This window comes from Pinus tabuliformis, chromosome 1_1, assembly GCF_031772625.1.
Source record: "Pinus tabuliformis cultivar Carrire ecotype Pingquan chromosome 1_1, CPIR1, whole genome shotgun sequence".
NCBI classification, from domain to species: domain Eukaryota; kingdom Viridiplantae; phylum Streptophyta; class Pinopsida; order Pinales; family Pinaceae; genus Pinus; species Pinus tabuliformis.
The window spans coordinates 376,155,088-376,176,654 of NC_142297.1; positions in this window are offsets into that span (position 1 = coordinate 376,155,088).

Genomic DNA, 21,567 nt, shown 5'->3' on the forward strand with positions numbered 1-21,567 from the left:
ATTTATATTGATTATAAGCCTTATAGATTATATGGATTAATATCACATCTATAGATGTAATATATAATGACTTATAGGCTCTTACGCAGTCTATTCTCTCTCCATGATAAGAATTCATATGCCTAATAAAATGGAACCTTTATTTTGAATATTAAGAAGAATAAATATTTTTATGATGAAATATTTGCATAAGGGATACCCTATTCGTTGATATTATCACTTTGATATCATCAATAAATATTTTTGTTCTTAGTTGTTCGGAAGAAATCGTTCCATAATTTCACCATTGGTGAACACTCAATAGATGAAACTCTCGTATTATCAACTATTTCCCAACCTTAGTAAGAGGAGATTACCATGGATCCCTTAATTTCTACTACTTCCGTTATTACTGATGGATTATCTGTAGGGCTTACTTCCATTGGACCTGGCGTTGGCCAGGGCACTGCTGCGGGCCAAGTTGTAGAAGGTATTGCGAGACAACCAGAAGCAGAAGGTAAAATACGAGGTACCTTACTGCTAAGTTTAGCTTTTATCGAAGCTTTAACTATTTATGGACTAGTTGTGGCCCTAGCGCTTCTACTTGCGAATCCCTTGGTTTAATCCTAAAAAAAAAAAAAGGATCCCTACACCTCGTCATTACATTAGTATTTCTCCAATAATTTACTTGTTAAACTGCAGGAGAGGCTGATCTGAATAATTAGCAAATGAATTATTCTTCCTATAACTATACTTCGGTCAGAAAGATTCATGACGCGTGTGGTAGGGAAGGGAGTGGATAGGGCAAGAAAATTCTTTTTATCCTTATAAAAGACATGGGACTAAGTTAAGTATCCCAAATATTATTATCTAAAACTAGATAGGATCAAATAACAAAATAACAAAATTTTGTAGAACATGTCCTTATCTATGAGGGGAGAGCGTATGAAAAATGTAATTGATCCTTTCATTTCCTTAAGTTATTGGCCTTCTACTGGGGGTTTCGAATCAAATACCAATATTTTAGAAACAAATATAATAAATTCAAGTGTGGTGCTTAGTGTACTGATCTATTTTGGAAAGGGAGTGTCTGCAAGTTGTATATTCGAATAATATGGCTGGGCCCAACGAGCTACACTTTGGAGATAGAAAAGTGCATAATCTCAACGAATTACTTCTGAATGGGGAATAGCGAAGAACTATAGCATTTCGTAATTGATTGGGAAATGAACTCTTAGTTTATAACAACCAATGAGGGAGGACCACTAGAATGGTTAAAGCTGAACTGTTTGAAGCCTAAGCACAACTAACTGGCTATTCTTTCCACCGTTGTGTCAAGATGAGCTGGATTCAAAGGCATAGTTGGAGATTGATCCGATATATAACATTCATATCAATGGAATAATTTGATCTATTTACTGAAAAATAGTCCCAATCTCCCATCCAATTTTAGTTCCAATGCTGAACTAACGACCTAAACAGAAGGGAATTTATTCGATAGAACAAAAAGGAGGAGGCACAAATTAATTGATTGAATGGAACGATTCAATTTTCATGAGGGAAGAAGAGGAGAGAAAAGGGGAAACAAAAACAACATAAAACTTTCTTGATAATTGCAAATCCCTTTTACTGGAAGAGCCCTTCAGAGATCTCGGTCTTTTATAAATTGATTCTAATCTTCCATAAACGGAACAGAAAGGGTAAGCTTAGTGTGAAGGGAATGTATACGTTCCTGGGGAATAAAAAAGAACTGATTATGAGAGCCGAATGAATCGAAAGATTCCTGTTCAGTTTGGGAAGAGATTATGAATTCGTGCAATTTGTGAATAGATAATCTACTAGTATTAAGTAATCTATTAGATAACCGTAAACAGAAAATATTGGAGACTATTCGTTCGATAGAAATCCAAAGATATAAAGAGAAATGAAAAATACCACTATTGCGTAAACGAACAGCTTAAGAGTAAGCATTACGTACTCTCTGGAATCCTGATTATAAGTACAACAGAATAGATCATCAATCTTTGTACCATATATGGATACTTGAATACCAAACAATAGTATTATTGTTACAAATCATGAAATTATTTCTCCGAATCACGTGTGAAAATCAATTTGAAAGAAGGATATAATTTTTATCTTTGTTTTCAAAATGGTCTTTTTTCCCTCTTATTTTTTTGGATCAACTAGATATTTATTGAATATTTATGAAAGTAAGTCATTGGTGATCATATCAATACGTGACCCAATAGCCCGATCCGAAGTGAGCAGTGGGATCGAAAGGAATTGGTGAAGGTGAGTGGAAAAGTTTTTATCTAGGAGCAGATAAGGTATTTGAATTTGGTATCGTCGGGTGGATGAAGGATAGAACTTCTGTCACAAGAAAATGGAAAGAGTTATACAAAAATTGGATCAATGACAGTGACCCAAAAACTTGAAAAAGAAAAAAGGGGGTAACTTTTATCGAAAAATTACATCAGCTTGCCAAACAAAGGCTAAGAGAAAAGAGAGAACATGAATAATTGGCATTACATCAACAATTGGATCAGAAATCGCATAAGCCTCAGCTAATTTTCCAAAAAAGGGATTATTTGAATGAATAAAGGCATCATCTAGAAAAATATTGAACATAACTGACATTTTTATTCTCCAATAAAAATTAGGGGGGGTAAAGCCAGAAAGTCTTTGACTGATTGAATCGATCGAAGTTCTTCGGCAAGTTTGACTGGACTTGGGGTTGGAAGGGATGATTCTTTCATACATACAACATTTTACCCAATCTAATAGAAAATGATCAATGAATGGATATTCTTGTCCCTTTTTTTGTTTCTCCTATTATGTCCAATTCCATCAATAACCTATTTTGTTGAAATATCCACAAAATTTTTTTGCCCAATTGAGATATGATCTAATGAATCTTGGATACTAATGGGTTGACAAAAAATTTGATATAAGTATTCATTAGCATATGAATAGGGAAATAGGATGGGAATGGGGCGTGGCCAAGTGGTAAGGCAGCAGGTTTTGATCCTGTTATTTGGAGGTTTGAATCCTTCCGTCCCAGACTTATTTCATTGGTTCCTGTTTTCCCTTCCTTCGCTCTTCCATTTTTTCTTTCGTAAAAGATCCAACTTTGTTTTCCTTTTTATCATAATTTAACCATACTTATCAAAAGGGAATATGATTACAATAGGGAAGATATAAAGGGATATATCTATGGTGCAAGATGGGAATACGGATCAATTTGAGATAAGGTTTAGTTTATGAAATTAGCCCATTGGATGTATGTTGGTCCTGCTCATATTGGAACTCTACGAGTAGCTAGTTCATTCAAAAATGTCCATGCCATTATGCATACTCCTCTAGGAGATGATTATTTTAATGTAATGCGTTCTATGTTAGAATGGGAAAGAAAATTTACTCCTCCAACTATTAGTATAATAGATCGTCACGTACTAGCACGTGGATCTCAAAAAAGAGTTGTGGATCATATTATTCGAAAAGATAAGGAGGAAAGTCCCAATCTGATAATATTAACACCTACATGTACCTCTAGCATCTTGCAAGAGGATTTAAATAACTTTGTTGATAGAGCATCCATAATCTCCGATTGCAACGTCATTTTTGCGGATGTGGATCATTATCAAGTGAATGAAATTCAAGGAGCGGATAGAACTTTGGAACAGGTAGTTCGATATTATTTGGAGAACCCATACATTGGATCAATTCGTAACAGATGCATATTTTGTAAATATAATTGGGATTCTTACTCTGGGTTTCATAATCGACATGATTGTCGTGAGTTGAAACGTTTATTAAAAGATCTGGACATCAGAATTAATCAAATAATTCCTGAAGGAGGATCTGCAGAGGATCCAAAAAATTTACCGAAAGCTCGGTTCAATTTAATTCCTTTTCGTGAAGTGGGATTAATGACAACGATGTATTTGAATAAGGAATTTGGAATGCCTTATGTATCTACAACTCCTATGGGAGCTGCAGATATGGCCGAGTGCATCCGACAGATAAAGAAATCTCTTGAGACCTTGGCAGCTCCTATTTTATTGAGCAAAAGGGTTTATTACGAATCCTATATCGATGGACAAACTCGGTTCGTTTCCCAAGCTGCTTGGTTCTCAAGATCTATCGATTGTCAGAATTTTACAGGGAAAGAAACAGTCGTTTTTGGTGATGCAACTCATGCTGCTTCAATCACTAAGATACTTGCTAGAGAGATGGGAATTCGTCTTAGTTGTACAGGTGCTTATTGTAAACATGATGCAGAATGGTTCGAAGAGAAAATTAAAGATTTTTGTGATGAGATAATCATCACAGATGATCATGCTGAAGTAGGAGATATTATCTCTCGCGCGGAACCCTCTGCAATATTTGGTACTCTAATGGAACGTCATATTGGTAAATGTCTTGAAATTCCCTGTGGATTTATTTCCTCCCCAGCTCATATCCAAAATTTTTCCTTGGGATATCGACCCTTCCTGGTTTACGAAGGTACTAATCAAATAGCTGATCTAGTTTATAACTCATTCTCTTTCGGTATGGAAGATCATATTCTAGATATTTTTTGTGGTCATGATACGAAGGAAATAATGACTAAATCCTTATCCACGGATATTAGTCCAATTTGGGATCCTTAAAGTCGGTAAGAATTGGGTAAAATTCCTCGTTTTGTAAGGGACGAAGTAAAAAGAAATATAGAAAAATTTGCATGACGAAAGGGCATTTTGAACATTACTGTCGAGGTAATGCATGCAGCTAAAGAAGCATTAAGTTAAGTACCTAATAAATATAAATTAATTGATTAGATTGAGTGTATTCTACACAAAAAGAGTGGATCCGATTCGATACCTATTCCTATCATATCATTTGAGTTAATGACTATTCATAATCACGTCTCGAATCATGATTCGATATCACTGATCTCATTCATGATTCGAGATTAGGGAGGAATCTTCAAAACATTGTCTGAAATGATGTGGTAGTTTACATAATGGGTTTTGTGGATATGGATTATGACATGATTCCATATTCGGATCAAATTCCCTTGGCTCAACATTTTTCTTATTTTATTATATACTCTCCAAGTAAATCTCGTTTCCACGTGATTCCATACAAAATGAATATTTGAATCATTCTATTGTTGCAAATAAGCTTAGGATTTTCTATCGATGCATCTAACATCTCGTCCCAATATAGCGCCAATCCAACAATTAATTTATCTCTTATTCTGGATTGACAATAGTGTATTTTGTCGATATAATTCATCCATTGACAATAGAAATAGATATCTTAGGTTCATCGTTTATTAGTGATTCTATCCAATCATGATAATTCTGTCGATGGATCATTTATTCATAACCTAGATTACTTCATTCTGGAATGGTGGATCGAAACTCTACATATTCCGATATGAACTGACCAGTGAATTCTTTGGTCATTCACGTAGGTTTTTGATCCCTCCCATTTGTCAATTAGATTTGTAGGATTTATCGGTTCATATTGAGTAACCTCGCATTCCACTTCGATCGTATATATCCTCAATATCTATTCGCAATATGGGTTGCTAACTCAATGGTAGAGTACTCGGCTTTTAAGTGCGACTAAGATATTTTGCACATTTGAATGAGGTAGAAAACTCGTCGATACCATCGGTAAAGTTCGGAAGACTACGATTGATCCTCGAAGTATAATGAACGGAAAAAAAAGCATGTCGTTCCAACATATGATCTTTATGATACCTGATATTATTTCTCGGATACCTGATAGTATTCGATCACGACCGGATCTGATTTAAGGAATCAAACGGGTGGGAAATGTCTATTATATACCTAGATGGATATATAATATGCTCATCCTTTCAGATCAAATGTGATAATTGTGAATAGGATTGAATCAATTCGCGTTAAGTCGAATGAGTCAATGGAGAAAGCTATATGACTTGAATCATAAGTAGACCCAGAGAAATGAGCTTCTGTTTCTCGTTATAATTAAGTGAGCGAGGAATTCCCTTTAGTGATCAAAAGTTAAGAGCAGTTTAGTACCCAATATCAGGAGGTTTTCCCTGAGTAGATCAGGGATTTATACACTCATAATGAGTCCTAAATACGCAAGAACTGATGTGTAAGATAAATAGTGTACTGACCAGGTTTATTAATTCCATGAGTCAGGAGAGCGATTGGTTGCGAGGATAAAAGATTTTTGTTCTTCCCCATGACAAATGAGATCCTTGGGTAGTAAATCTATAGAAGATAAAATATTCATATCCGGATATATCTCTTTTTTCCTATCTTGTTTCGACTAGATCGCACCATGTATTTTCTCAGAAATGAAGAGGTTATTCTCATGAACGAGGGCCATAGCTAACGGTTGAAAATGGATGAGTTCCATAGATGCGGAAAGGAATATAGCTTTTGGCAACAATGCTTTTTATATCCACTCTTTTTTCAGGAAGATCTTTATGCAATTTCTCATGATCATTATTTTGATGTATCAAGTTCCTCCAAACCGATGGAACATTTAAGTTCCAATGATCAATTAAGTTTCCTAACTGTAAAACATTTGATTGATCAAATACGTCAACAAAATCATTCAATTGTTTTATTCGTGAATTGCAATCCAAATCTGTTAGCTGATCGCAAGAAGAGTTTCTATTCTGAATCAGTACTAGAAGCACTTACATTGGTCCTGGAAGTTCCGTTCTCTATATGGTCAAAATATTCTGTGGAAGGGATGAATGAATGTAAGAGTTTCCAGTCGATCCATTCAATATTTCCCTTCTTAGAGGATAAATTCCCGCATTCAAATTCTATATTAGATGCATGAATACCCTACTCTATTCATCCAGAAATTTTGGTTCGAACCTCTCGTCGCTAGATCCGAGATGCTCCATCCTTGCACCCATTACGATCTGTTCTCTATGACTATAGAAATAGTCCAGAGAATTTACAAAGATCAATTATTGTCGTCCCAAGAGTAAATACGAGATTCTTCCTGTTCCTGTTGAATTATTATGTTTGTGAATGCGAATCCATTTTATTTTCCTGTCTTAAATGATCCTCTCATTCACGATCGTTGTCTCATGGATCTTTCCCTCAGCGAACTCATTTTCATCGAAAGATAAAACATATTATCATTTTTTCTCGTCGAAATTCACTGAAAAGTATCTAGTCGTTGAAGGATCCTAAAATTCACTATGCTAGATATGGCGAAAGACCTATTATAGCTATAAAGGGTGCTCATCTCCTAGTTAAAAAATGTAGATATTATCTTCTAATTTTTCTGCAATTTTATTTCCATCTTTGGTCTGAACCGTATAGGGTCTGTTCTCATTAATTATCCAAGAATTGTTCTTCTTCTCCAAGTTATTTTTTGAGGGTTTGGATGAACCCTATTTTTGTCAGAACCAAAATGCTAGATGAATTATTCATCGCCGATCTTATTACCAATGACATGGATCCAATAGTTTCGATTGTACCAATAATTGGATTATTGGCTACAGAAAAATTCTGTGACATATCAGGGCGGCCAATTAGTAAATTGTCTTGGACTAGTCTAACAGATGATGATATCCTCGATTGATTCGATCAAATTTGGAGAAATCCTTTTCATTACTACAGTGGATCCTTTGATCGAGATGGTTTATATCGTATAAAGTATATACTTTCATTATCATGTGCTAAAACTTTAGCCTGTAAACATAAAAGTACAATATGTGTAGTTCGGAAGGAATTAGGTCCAGAACTCTTTAAAAAATCATTTTCAAAAGAATGAGAATTTGATTCTCTACCATTTTCATCAAAAGCGGCAGCCCATTCGCAGAGAGAATGAATTTGGCATTCAGATATTCCCTAGATAAATCCCCTAGCTAATTCCTGGAAAAAGATACAGGATCTGAAAATAGAAAACTTATTTGACCAATGAAATGCTCTTTGAGTAATTGCCTCGATTTAGAATCATTTTTATTTTTCTATCCAAGAACTAAAATGATTAGGAAATAGATACATTACATGGGGAAAGCCGTGTGCAATGAGAATTGCAAGCATGGTTTGGGGAGAGATTTCTCATTCTTACTGATACTGAAGGAGAAGATCATCCACTCCATCTAACGAGCTCCAGGTTCGAGTCCCGGGCAACCCGGATCAAATTTCTGATAGGTACCTCTGTGCACTTATTCTGGTTCTGGATCTAATCAAGTTTTTCTAATATTTGTTTCTATTGACAGGGAACGAACTATCGCACTACGGGTTCTCCAGAAAGGTGATAAATAATTGATATTCCACTCATATGAATTTATTAATAATTTAGTTCCAGAATTGTGTTCCACTTCGTGATAGCGAAAAAAAATAAAAAAAAATACTTATTCAATCCTATCTGTTCTCATTCCAATTGATCTTCCATTTCTGGAACTAGGAATAAATAATTTGATGGAGTATCTAACCACAGATAGATAGAGTGTGGAATATATCTAAAAAAGATAGAGTCTATCTAAAATACCTCTATATTCTATCCATATAGTATAGATTCAGTATCTATCCCATTGGGATAGATATTTAAATTCCATCCTAGATATTGGTTGACATTGATACATGGATCATATTATACTGTAAAATAACAAGCCTTATTCTTGGGAGCCTCTGATGATTTTATAAACGAAGTTCTGAACATGACCACAATTATAGAAAGATGCGAAAGCGCAAATTTATGGAGTCGCTTCTGCGACTGGATCACTAGCACTGAAAATCGTCTTTACATTGGATGGTTCGGCGTCTTGATGATCCCTACCCTATTGACCACAACCTCTGTATTCATTATTTCTTTCATCGCAGCTCCTCCAGTAGATATTGATGGTATTCGTGAACCTGTTTCTGGTTCTCTTCTTTATGGAAACAATATTATCTTTGGTGCCATTATTCCTACCTCTGCAGCTATTGGTTTGCACATCTATCCCATCTGGGAAGCAGCTTCCGTCGATGAATGGCTATACAACAGGGGTCCTTACGAGCTAATAGTTCTACACTTCCTACTTGGTGTAGCTTGCTATATGGGTCATGAGTGGGAGCTTAGCTTCCGTCTAGGTATGCGTCCTTGGATTGTTGTTGCATAGTCAGCTCCTGTTGCAGCTGCTACTGTCAATTTCTTAATCTACCCTATTGGTCAAGGAAGCTTCTCTGACGATACGCCTCTAGGAATCTCTGGTACTATCAATTTCATGATTGTATTCCAGGCTGAGCACAATATCCTTATGCATCCATTCCACATGTTGGGTGTAGCTGGCATATTCGGCGGCTCTCTATTCAGTGCTATGCATGGTTCTTTCGTAACTTCCAGTTTGATCAGGGAAACCACTGAGAATTAGTCCGCAAATGCAGGTTACAAATTTGGTTAGGAGGAAGAAACCTACAATATTGTGGTTGCTCACGGTTATTTCAGCTGATTGATCTTCCAATATGCTAGTTTCAACAACTCCCATTCTTTACATTTCTTCTTAGATGCTTGGCCCGTAGCAGGTATCTGGTTTACCGATCTAGGCATAAGTACTATGGCTTTCAACCTAAAAGGATACAATTTCAACCAATATGTAGTTGATAGTCAAGGTCATGTAATTAACGCTTGGCCTGATATCATTAATCGTGCTAACCTAGGTATGGAAGTTATGCACGAACGTAATCCTCACAACTTTCCTCTGGATCTAGCCATTGTTGAATCTATTTCAATAGGTGGATAATACTCTGATGGATTGTTATCATGTATTGCTTAATTGAAGCATACCAAGCCTTTCATTCATTTTATTGAAAGGCTTGGTATGCTTCAATTGTTTGGTGTTATTCTTCATACTTCTTCCCATTCCATCAATAATGGATATGTGTAGTTCCCCTGCATCTAGTAGGAATTGAACCCGTGAGTTCGCCAATTATGAGTTGGGCGCTTTAACCATTTAGCCATGGATGTTGGATAAAGATCATCAACATATTCTTCCTATAATATGAGTATAGACTCAGATCTAAAATTGGGTAGCTCGGGATTGGGACCCATTTACATTCTTTCTTTCTCTCATACTTGATTCATGTCAAATATTCTCAATAGATTTTCAAATAACATTTCATTGAATTAATTTGATAATAAGACATAAAACTTGTTCTAGAGTTGAGAGTTAGTCATCGATCTTGCTTTGATCCCCTATCAGAGGTCACCGACCCACATAAGAACAAACGTTAGCTCATTTTTTATTCTTGGAAGAAATGACTGTAGATAGATCAATTGGGTTTTTCCGGGATGGACGCAGCCAAGTGGACCAAGGTAGTGGATTGTGAATCCACCACGCGTGGGTTCAATTCCCATCGTTTGCCCATAAAAGAAGATAAAAAAAATCGGACTGTATCCGATTCGTTGTCATTTTCCTTCCTATTTAAGTGAAATAAATTATATCCATGGGACATAATGGTATCGGTTGGTTGACAAGAGATTTACAATTATATGAAATCAATATATGCTATAAATATTCTGGTCATATAGAATAGATATATCTTCTGAGATATACCTTATTTTTTGATAAGGTATAGATATACCGATATACGATACTTCATCACCATTTCGACAAATGAAATTGATCGATATGAATTGACTATATGATACGATGTCAGTAGCTGATAAAATAGCTATTTCGGCGTCTACAATAGCTATAACAAAGGTCGATAAGGTTCCCCTGGCCGGCTATATTTTAAGTTAATCCGAATATGCTACTGAATTTGAATCGACCATATGCAGTATTGGCGACACATAAGTGCTCTAACCATGTTTCGACTCATAATACCAATAGATAATGAATAAAGCACCTCGAACTCGAATAAGTGTATGCTTGAGAAAAACAGATCAACCCCTTATACCTTTATCTTCTCAGATACAAAATTTATATTTAGTTTGTTATTTTCCATTATCTAATGATCTTCTATTATAAGGTCAGGAATAGAATTATACTTCTCATCATACCTATTCTACGAAAAAGATATCCAGGTGGATTAATTATGTGCGCGAGAATTTCCAATATTCTGACTCATGATCGAATTCACTAAAAAAGAGGTGACCTTATCCACATACCTAATCGGATTTAAATATTTGTATTTCAATGGATATAGGAATTACATGAACTGGTCTATGATTCCATTGGTTGATAATAGACTCTGATCAATAATACATGTGAAATTCTTAATCAAATTATAAATATCCTGATCCTTATTTATGATCCATCCAGAAAAAAGGTATGGTCTCGACCCATCAGTCCTCTCTGATCGAATCCAAACTGAATCTGAAGAATTGGTAGAAATTCTTTAATCGGTCAGAATGTTCATCCATAGTTCCTTCGGATAGAAAAGTTAAACTTTTAATTGTTTTAATTCTTGAATCTTCGATCACCGATATTGGTAAACATCCCAGAGCAATATAATCATAATTTCATTCATGACGATCATACATAGGTGTTCATATTCTTCAATCATAAAAAGAAAATTTGATGAACAATACTCAACACAATTTCCATGAAAGATGCAAATTCCAGAATAAATACTATAAATTACCAATCGTTCGTTTTTCCAATCAACAATGGGTGGATTAATCAAGCATAAACGCATACTCCACAAGCAATACTTTGAAGAATCCGAAGTGTATTCATCCACGAAATCGAGGATGGGAGATCCATTTTTCATAGGGAGATTTGATAGTCATAGGTAAATGATTCATGTGATATAATGATTATGCATCATTCACATACCTGTAGTAGAAATAGATCATATATCATGTCCATATCTCCAAAAATAGAAGAGAATGGAGTTTTTGGAAAATATAAGAATAAAAAGTTTGAGCATCCATATTCACCATGAAAAAAACCAGGCTATAAAAAAAAGCTATACGACCCAACTTTAGCATAATCACTCTGCTATAGCCAGCCCTTTGGGATACATATTTCCCGATTGATCTTTTCAGCGCATTTACTTTTATTGCCTCTACGAACATAGTAGCGCAGTAATCCCATTACGTTACATAGGGGAGATATTGTTCGGTTCTAAACAATTTGCTTCCTACCCCCCTATGTAAATAATCTAATAGAGGTTCACAGCCAATAAAATCTTTACCATCTAGCAATAAGTCGAAGAACAATGTGTACCGATGGATAATGAGGACCCATAATTACCATCAGGGGGTCTTTCAGCAAGCATGATCATGTGTAACCCCTCTTCGATTCCTTTTCTAAATGAGAAAAATAAAAAGAAAAAAGAACGACTGGATCCTGGATCTCTAAAAATTGGATTGGAATTGAAAACTTTGAAATTAATGGGTTTTTAGCCCACGGATACCCAATTGACCAATTAAATCATCGTAACGAAGTTTATACCTCTTGGATAGATAAACCAGAAGTTGCTTACGTTTGTTCAAAATTTTCCACAAACCCCTTTGGGATGAATGGTCTCTTCCGTGCAATTGCAGATGCTAGGTAAGTCTTAGGATCCGATTGGTTAAATAAAATACCTGAGATTCAACAGATCCTCTCTGTTTATCGGGAATCAGAGATTAACTAATGGAAAAATTATTGATCATAAAAAAAAAAAAAACAAAAATTTTTCCAGGGCTTAACTTTTTTCAAGTCAAAAAAAAGAATTAGATCCATTCTTTCATTTTCATGGTTCATATAATAATTCTGATTCGTTTCGTCCAACCATTTAGGAAAAAATGATCGGATTCTTCCTATCTTCTTGGAGGAACATCTGGTTTTAACCTATGGCAAAATATGATACGAGATGTAGAATGTTTTCACATTGATCAAACAGAACGAACAGATTGGTTCAATTCTTGCCGTATCCTGAAACTCCATTAAATCAATCCGTTGTTTTTTTTTTTTACGAAATAAATACGTATTCTCAACATCGCGGATCGACTCCCATCATTTGTATTGAACCAATATCTATTCATGCAAATAATATCCTCTAATCGGTAACTAGGCCAAAGAAAATGTTTAATTATTTGTGTTGTATCTATGCTAAGATGTTGGTCTCTTCCCATGAGTTCTTCATCATTTTATATGTCTTTTCCATTGGAAAATCCTACATGATCGTTCTCCAGATCAAACCGATTCAAGATTTGAAATTCTCTACAACGTTTTGGAAGCGAAAATATCTTCTAAATTGAGGGAACTAAAAATCTTTTTTTCATCCCCCATAATTTTCCCGCGTTGTACAGATCCATCATAAAAATCTCCATCTATCCATTCCCTGGCTCGTTTTTTAAACTTCAATGAAATACTTACGATTTTATACATCAGGAATTGGTCATCCACTATGCTTGATAAACGATATGGTTGGAAGACCATTATTTTTTTATCTTCCCTTATTTCATTGTCATTGCGTACCTTTCCCCGAACATTCCTCTGAAGAGCAAGTTCTTTCGATATTTTATTTGCACTGCTATTCTTCTGAATAGCAATGCAAAAGGCCATTAGACTCAGGTCAATATTTCCCTCTTGGATCCGAAGATATGTTCCTGGATCCTTCATTCCAGACATAACCATGCAAATATCCACCAGATAGAAGAAACGTTTTTTCCCTAGAACGTCGACTACTTTGCATTGAAAAAGACCTTTATTAGTTTTTTTCTTTCCATTAGTTTGTTGATCTTCTACTTGACCATCTTCTACTTCACCATCCTGATCTTGACCATCTTGATCTTCTACTTGACCATTTTTACCTTGACCATCTTCTACTTGTTTGTTCTTAACATTTGATCTAATACCTATTATTTGTTCTAGAACATTTGTTGTTTCCTTCCATTCTTCTTCCTTTATCTTTTTCCACTCTCGTTCTTCCCATAAAAGTGAATTTCCAGGTATGAATTTCGATTTAGTTTCATAATATATGTTCTTTATTCCCGAAAGTCCCAGGAATAACCAGAAATTGAGGTCTAATTGGGATATTCTCTTCTCGATTTTTGGAGAATCCATAATGCCAAATTTTCTCTTCGTGTCTCGTCAATCCCCTGCTGATTCTTAATAAGATCATTCTCTTTCTTTTGCCTATCAATACTTGTTGTATGATCGTAATCACAAGAACGTATAGCATCGTAAATATCAACAGTAGAACGAGAACCATTCATGATATTGAAATGAGTACCCTTCCAATCCTCCTCGATAATATCATTAATAAACTTTTCCTTGAGAATTCCTTCATGATCGGTAATATCCCGCTCATCTGGTATAGCAGGTTGTACTGGTGGTCCACGAATATCTGTCAAATTGAGAATATATGAATCTTTTGTAGAATTGAGATAACTATATGATAAGAGATCGTATCTGTAACGTTTGTTCATTTTCCGAAGTAGTCCCAAAAAAGGTTCCATCACAGTCGCAAATATAGAATCTTCTTGTTGTTCATAAGGAACAAATCATTCTTCATAACATGTACATTGCTTATTTACTATATTTCTACATTTATTTGGGTTTATCCTAGACCATATCTGTGGGGATAAATTGTACCGGTCAAAACATCTCAACCATTGTTTCCAGTCAGTCTCTTTCAGATCTTGTGGTTTTTCGTGATCCAATATTCTTTGTATATCTAATGCCCTTATTTGCCATGTCTTGTGAAATATATATGCTTGGGACATTGAGAACATGTTTCGATCAGGACAAATTTCAAAATCTTGTATTTTTTCGTTGATTGAATAGTAGTTGGTAATTTTACCTCTATTGATTCTTGAAATATCTTTATTGATAATGAATATTCGTCCATAAATTGTTGTTATATTCCTTGTGGATCGAATCCAAGCGGATTGAATCCAAAATTTGATATTTGACCCAATGAAATTAAGAACACTTGGTAAGAGATATCGGTCCATTCTTTTGATAAAAAAATTCATTGAATAGAACCTTTTTCGGATTAATTGTAAACTTTTATTTCAAAATAAACCAGGTATTCGTCGAATCTGAACCAATCATTTTTTTAACGTTGATCCCAATATGTTAAAACTTCCCTTCGATCTGGTATGAATCTCTGAATCCACCAGAGACATTCCAGTTAAAGGAGAGCTATCTATGATCGCGATAGATTCGATTCGCTTTTTCATTGTGGTTGTCCAATCATCTTGATCTTTCACATTAATTGTTTGGGGTTCATATCAAAATTGATCATTAACTTCGGATGAATCATTTGCACTACCCATAAGGGTAATCTCACTTAGTAATTTATTTTGTATCCGGTCATTAAGTTCACTCTTGTCTGTATAACCAACTCATGGAACGCGCCTTATTCCTGTAGATCCCATCAATCGTCTCTTCACTTTTTTGAAGATGGGTTTTAAATATTTGGAAAAAATTCCTAGCTTTGAGTTTGGATTACCGAAAGGTATGTCAGTTTCTAATTCAAAGGTCGTTAAATAACTCCAACGCAATCTTTTTGCAGATTGGGGTTTGGATCTATGCCAAGGATTCAAACGAAAAGGAAATAGAAGCTTTATCTGCATACCTTGTGTTTCCCATTTGTCTGGGAATGTTGTTTCAGGCAATTCGGTACTATCAGAAGCACATATGACATGCATTTCTCTCCTCATTTCTTCCCAATCTCTGTAAAATTCGGGGACTTGAAATAATAAAATATGACCCATATTTTTTGGCTATAATAAGTGATGGTAATATAATATTTTTTCTAATATTTGATTGAGCCATTAATAATAAACCTCTAAAATAGTGCAATTCTTGCCATGTTAAACATAAGGACTCAGCAATTGTCTACTGGGATAATGGATCTTCGACTCTCTGGATTTTTTCCCTAACTTCTTCCTCAATTTGTTCCTTATCCACTCTACCAGAATCGGACGTGTCATAATAATCTTTAGTATAAGCGGGTATTTCTTTTCTTTTCAAAAAGAAAAAAGAATGTACATTCGGTTGTATCCTCTTCCATATCATAGTTTTCCGTCTTTTAGCATGTTTGGATCCTTGGATTAAGTTCCGATGATAATCTGCCTCGGCAGAATAACGGTTTTGAACCACTCCTATTCGTCTTTGCCCAATATCAAAGATCATTGTATCTTGGACCTTTCTTGAAAGAATCCTATTCGATGATAATAGAACTGGGTCTACGTCATCATATTCACCTATCATCAAACCAGATGACCATCGAGGCACATGTTTCCGAATTTCTCTAATTTGGAGAGGTTCATTTGATAGTATTTCCCTATAAAGGGCAATAAAATCTTTCTTTTCCATTGAATCACACTTATCCGGAGGTATAAGCCCGCGATAATTTCGTAGTATTGTCCACTCATATTGTGCCAAACACTTGAAAAGGAAACACAATTTCTTTTAAACGAAAAGATGGTCCTTCTTAAATATACAAAAAATCAATTCCATTTTTATGAGACCTGCGGGCGAAGGTTTTGTAAGATGGTCAAATCAGGTGTAAGCATAAACTAAATAGGTTGTGTAGATCGGTCCATTACATAAAGCTATTTGCCATGGGATATTTATATTGGATGATCTCAAGGCTAATGCCAACCAATATGGTGGATTTATTTCTGGGATCTAGATCAGATCAGATAACATTTTCAATTTCAATCTACTTAAAGAATATTTGGGTTGAGTTCCGGGATTAAAGGATATAAGGACCGGGATAAGCGAATGAACAGTATCTGTAGGTAAGGGCTCCCAGGGTAGTCGAAAGCTTTCGTGTTCCAATTCCTACCAAAGATAAGATATATGGTACCCATATCCAGGTGGATCATTCAAGAATCCCTTTGTACGGTCTTTCATAAATATCTATGTACGGTCTTTCATAGATATCTCTATGAAATCCAAAATATTCGAAATGATCGAATCGTTAAGCATTTGGGGGGGCTCAAATTGGTTTATTGTTCCACGGAATGCCCCATTAAGGAATGGATCATACATTTCAGTAAAAGAATCCCCCTTAGAATTGGAGAATTTAACTCTCCTTTCTATAATATTTTCAGCGGGAGATCCATGGCTTAGAGCTTTCACTCGATCCGAAAATTCATTCCCTAAAGAATCTCTTTTTCTTTTCATGTTATGATTCCATCTATAATAAGGATCCTCAAATGAGCGAGATGTATATAAAAAAGATGCATGAGGATTATATAAAAAATCTCTATATTCACCGAACTTTTCCCCAAGGACCGATACACTAGGTAAAAACGTAAAGAGATTCTTTCTTTTCCATCACTTGAGTATGCGCCCAAAAAATATTGAGAGACTTCGGTCCTCACAGGACCTAGGCGAGTAAATGGGATATTTCCAATATATCGTATCGGTTGATAAACCCTATTATGATCAAAGCACATAATGGACCATGTTTTCTGCTGGAAGAACTTATAAAAGAAGAAAAGTTCTTCTTTTACATGATCTTGAAGTTTTTGTGGATCTATAGCCACAGAGCATTTTTTTCTAGCCATAGCCACGGAGCGGTCATCTCTAGCCATAGTCATAGAGTGGCCATTGTTGTCTTCATAATTTTTGCCTTTAAGAAAAAGTAATGTGGCTCTACCCAAATAGAATGAACAATAACAAAGAATAAGTAAACTAAAGGTTTGATTGATATAATGTCTTAATAAAGTATTATCGATAAGTGAATTATGATCTATACGGAAAGATACCCATTTTATAAAAATTGTTAATAGAATATGACTGCCCAACCAATCGCAAAAACCACTTATCATAAAGGATATATTAGGGTTGTAACGAAAAAGAAAGAGGTTCACTAGTCTTGTTAATACGGGATTTGCTAAATGAATGGGATTCAACAATTGAAGAATTAGACCATCCATAAATAGACTTAGAGCTTTTGGATTGTTGATAGAATTCATGAGGTGCGGAGATTCAGAACTTGAAGGTTTTTCCATAATTTGGAAAAAACGAAAGAACATAAATGGTATGACTAATAAATTTATTGCATAGGGTTTCCACAGCGCTGCATAGATGGGTGAATAATACATGGACAAAAATCCTATTAATTGTCCCATAATAGAACCACTTATGGCTATTATACCATAGCCAGGTTTTCCCAAAAGGAAGCATCTCGTGGAATAGATTTTAGAGGGACCAACAGGCAATGTAGCAAGAAATCCATAATATAGCCCAAATATGATGATCGGACCTGAAACTTCTACCCATGAGGATAATGGACCCAATAGTAGACCAAGTACTTTTATCATATTAAAACTCCCTTTGATCTTGATCAAAGAATTATTTTGATAAATTTATGATTTTATCATATATATTATTTCTAAGTATAGAAATAGTTTTTATATTATATAAAGAAATATTTGATTTAACATAATTGATTTATAAGAAATATTCTAATATCTGGATATTGCATATGCTATTAATATATATTATCTCTTATCTTATTTAACAGGAGTATTGGTATATAACTCGTTGTTCTTCCGAACCAGGGTTGTCCGATCCAAGTTATCTAAATTTTCGTTACGTCCTAGAGGTCGGGTAACCAATTCGAGTACATCTCTCGCATTGGAAAATCCATGAATCTGGGCAAAAGTAAATTCAACTGACCATTTAGTACCAATTCCTCTCGCCCCTAACGGGTTAGCATGAGCCATTCCGGTGATGGCTAAGTCAGGTTGTAGCTTGCGCATACGTCGTATCTTATTCGAATTGTATGCTTTCTCTACAATTCGTGGTATGGTCATACACATTCTTATACATGTATTTTGTAAAAGCGCTAATTCAGTAGCTTGATACCATTTATCCATATATGGAATACCAATTTCATAAACAATCATACCACATCTAATTAAGAATCTGGCTATAGATATTTCTATTAGATTATCTCCCATGAAAAAGACAGATTTTCTGCCTACCAAATCAAGATAATCTTTTAAACTCTCCCATATTCGTTCCTCTCTTTCCTCCAAAATGTGGGCCTCAATACCAAATACAGCACAAATCCTTTCAATCCAAGCACGCGTTCCGTCCGGATCAATAGGAAAAGGAGCTATGATTAATTCGCATTTTTTTCATCTTATCAAAGTTGTTGTTGTACGACTAAGAAATGGGTTAACCCCACAAACATAAACTCCATCACCCAGTGATGGAAGATCGGCATATCTCTGAGTGGGAAACCAACCTGATACCTTGATGAATTGGCATCTTAATTATGTATCAAGTTGAGAAACCAAATTCGAGGGTAAAGACCCAAAAATAACTAAGGGAGGATGATTTGAATATTCCACCAAATTCTTTTCCTTCAGAAGAGGATTTGGGAATAATTTGGTTTTAGTTTCTTTTGATTCAATAATGGGGAATTCTTGGTCTGGACAACGATGTGCCATTACAACTAAGACAGTATCTCCCCCATGAGTAAAAGCATAATCCAATCCATTTGCTCTTGCCACTAGAATTGGTACTCCAATTTCATATTCCAATTTGGGTGCCACACCTTCCAATTCCATTTTTATTATTTCTGTAGTGCAGGTGCCTATCCATATGATGATGCTGGGGTCTCTATCTTTTCTTATTTGAATACAAAGTGTTTTCAATTCCTCATAATCGTTCAAATGGGCCGATATATCTCCTTCTAATTTTGCCATTGCATAGCGGCGTTCTGCAAAAATCATAACTCCAAGTGCATTTTCGAGAAAATAACCACATGTTTTTGTGCCCACTACCAAAAAGAAACTGTCTACAATCTTTTGATACAACCGGGACACACAGCTAATGGGACAAAAGCTATGATAATTGCTCGTTTCACATTCAAGCGTTATAGTTTCAACAATTTTTGTCGACATAATAGGGAGTGAATAAAAGGCTAAGGATAAATAAGGAAAAGAAATAATGAATAAAAATACTAGTAACACAAAAGAATGACAACAAGAAATAATAAAATTGTCAACCAATTGACAACAAATTGTGGAGGAGTGGAGAAATTGTTGATTCTAAATCCTCGTAAACCCAAGTAAATTTTCCTTATTATTTTGTTTCTGTCCCCCACCACCAATGGGATTTAGATAAATATCAGAGAGTAAACTGAATAATTCCTGATCTGGAATCTCTTTTGGGACAATACCTTCTGGTCGGGACAATATTTGATCTGCTATGCCTAGATAATAATGACAAACATAGTTAAGGGATGGTTCAGATCCAACCATTTCAAATAAGGTTTTACCCTTTACTCTGGAAACTCGGATATCCTCAATAACAGATAATACTTCTATTACTGGCATTGGATAGGCTTCTACATATTTATTTATAAGATCTCTTCTAGATGTACGATTTCCCACCAAGCCTGCTAAACGGAGTGGATGTGTACGAGCTTTTTCCCTTATAGAGGCAGTAATACGATTAGCTGCAAATAATGCATCGAATCCATTATCTGTAATAATAACACAATAATCTGCATAGTTCAATGGAGTGGAAAAACCTCCACAGACCACGTCACCTAATACATCAAATAATATGATATCATATTTGTAAAATGCATTTAATTCTTTTAACAACTTTACAGTTTCTCCCACCACATATCCTCCACACCCGGGTCCTGCGGGTGGACCCCCTGCATCCACACAATCCACCCCTCCATAACCCTTGTGAATTACATCTTCGGGCCAAATTTCCTCATAATGATAATCCTCATATTGTAGAGTATCTATAATTATAGGTATTAGAAATCGTGTAAGAGTAAAAGTACTATCATGTTTGGGATCACACCCAATCTGTAACACTTTTTGACCACGTCTCGCTAGAGCGACTGAGATATTACAACTAGTTGTTGATTTACCGATTTTGCCTTTCCCGTAAACTAATATTTTCACGCCAATCCTCCTTTATCTAAATCTAAAATTTATCTCTTTATTTCAAGGCTCTATATAATCGAATTATTCTTTTTTTAAGTAATACCTAATATTGAATGGTAGCAATAATTATAGATCCTATTGTATTTATAGGTCAATACCTCTAGGGTGGGGTGTCCAAGAGTTGATGAAAAACCTTATTGAGTTTCTCATTTATACACTGATGATCATGGGTCGGTCCAAAGAACAAGAATCGTGCCCGTATATGGGAGCCCTCCGTTGTTTCTCAGTAGCTCAGTGGTAGAGCGGTCGGCTATTAACTGATTGGTCATAGGTTTGAATCCTACTTAGGGAGATCCGTTTTATTCAAAATAAAGCTCGTTTTTACCACTAGGAGTAAGTCAAACATTACCTGTCCTTGTTCATAATATATGAATGCACAATCACCACAGGATCAAGATAGGATCCCGGTCGTCCGGGAAAGGAAAAATGGAAACAACGGTCTCTTCGAAATATTAAAAAGTTCAGAGAAACAAATCCATTGTTCTCCTGATGTGATGACAATTCCAGAGTTGAAGGTGAAGAGGCCTCTATTCGCTTGACCCGTTACTAGTCACTCGACCCGTTACCAGCTGTTAGAACTATAAGTCCATTTCCCGAAAGTCAGAATTGGATCCCTGTGTGCTGTCAATCTATTTTCCCTCATATTTTCCCTCGGATTTGGAAGAATCTCTCGTTCTATAACCCTAATGTAAAGCTAATAATGAG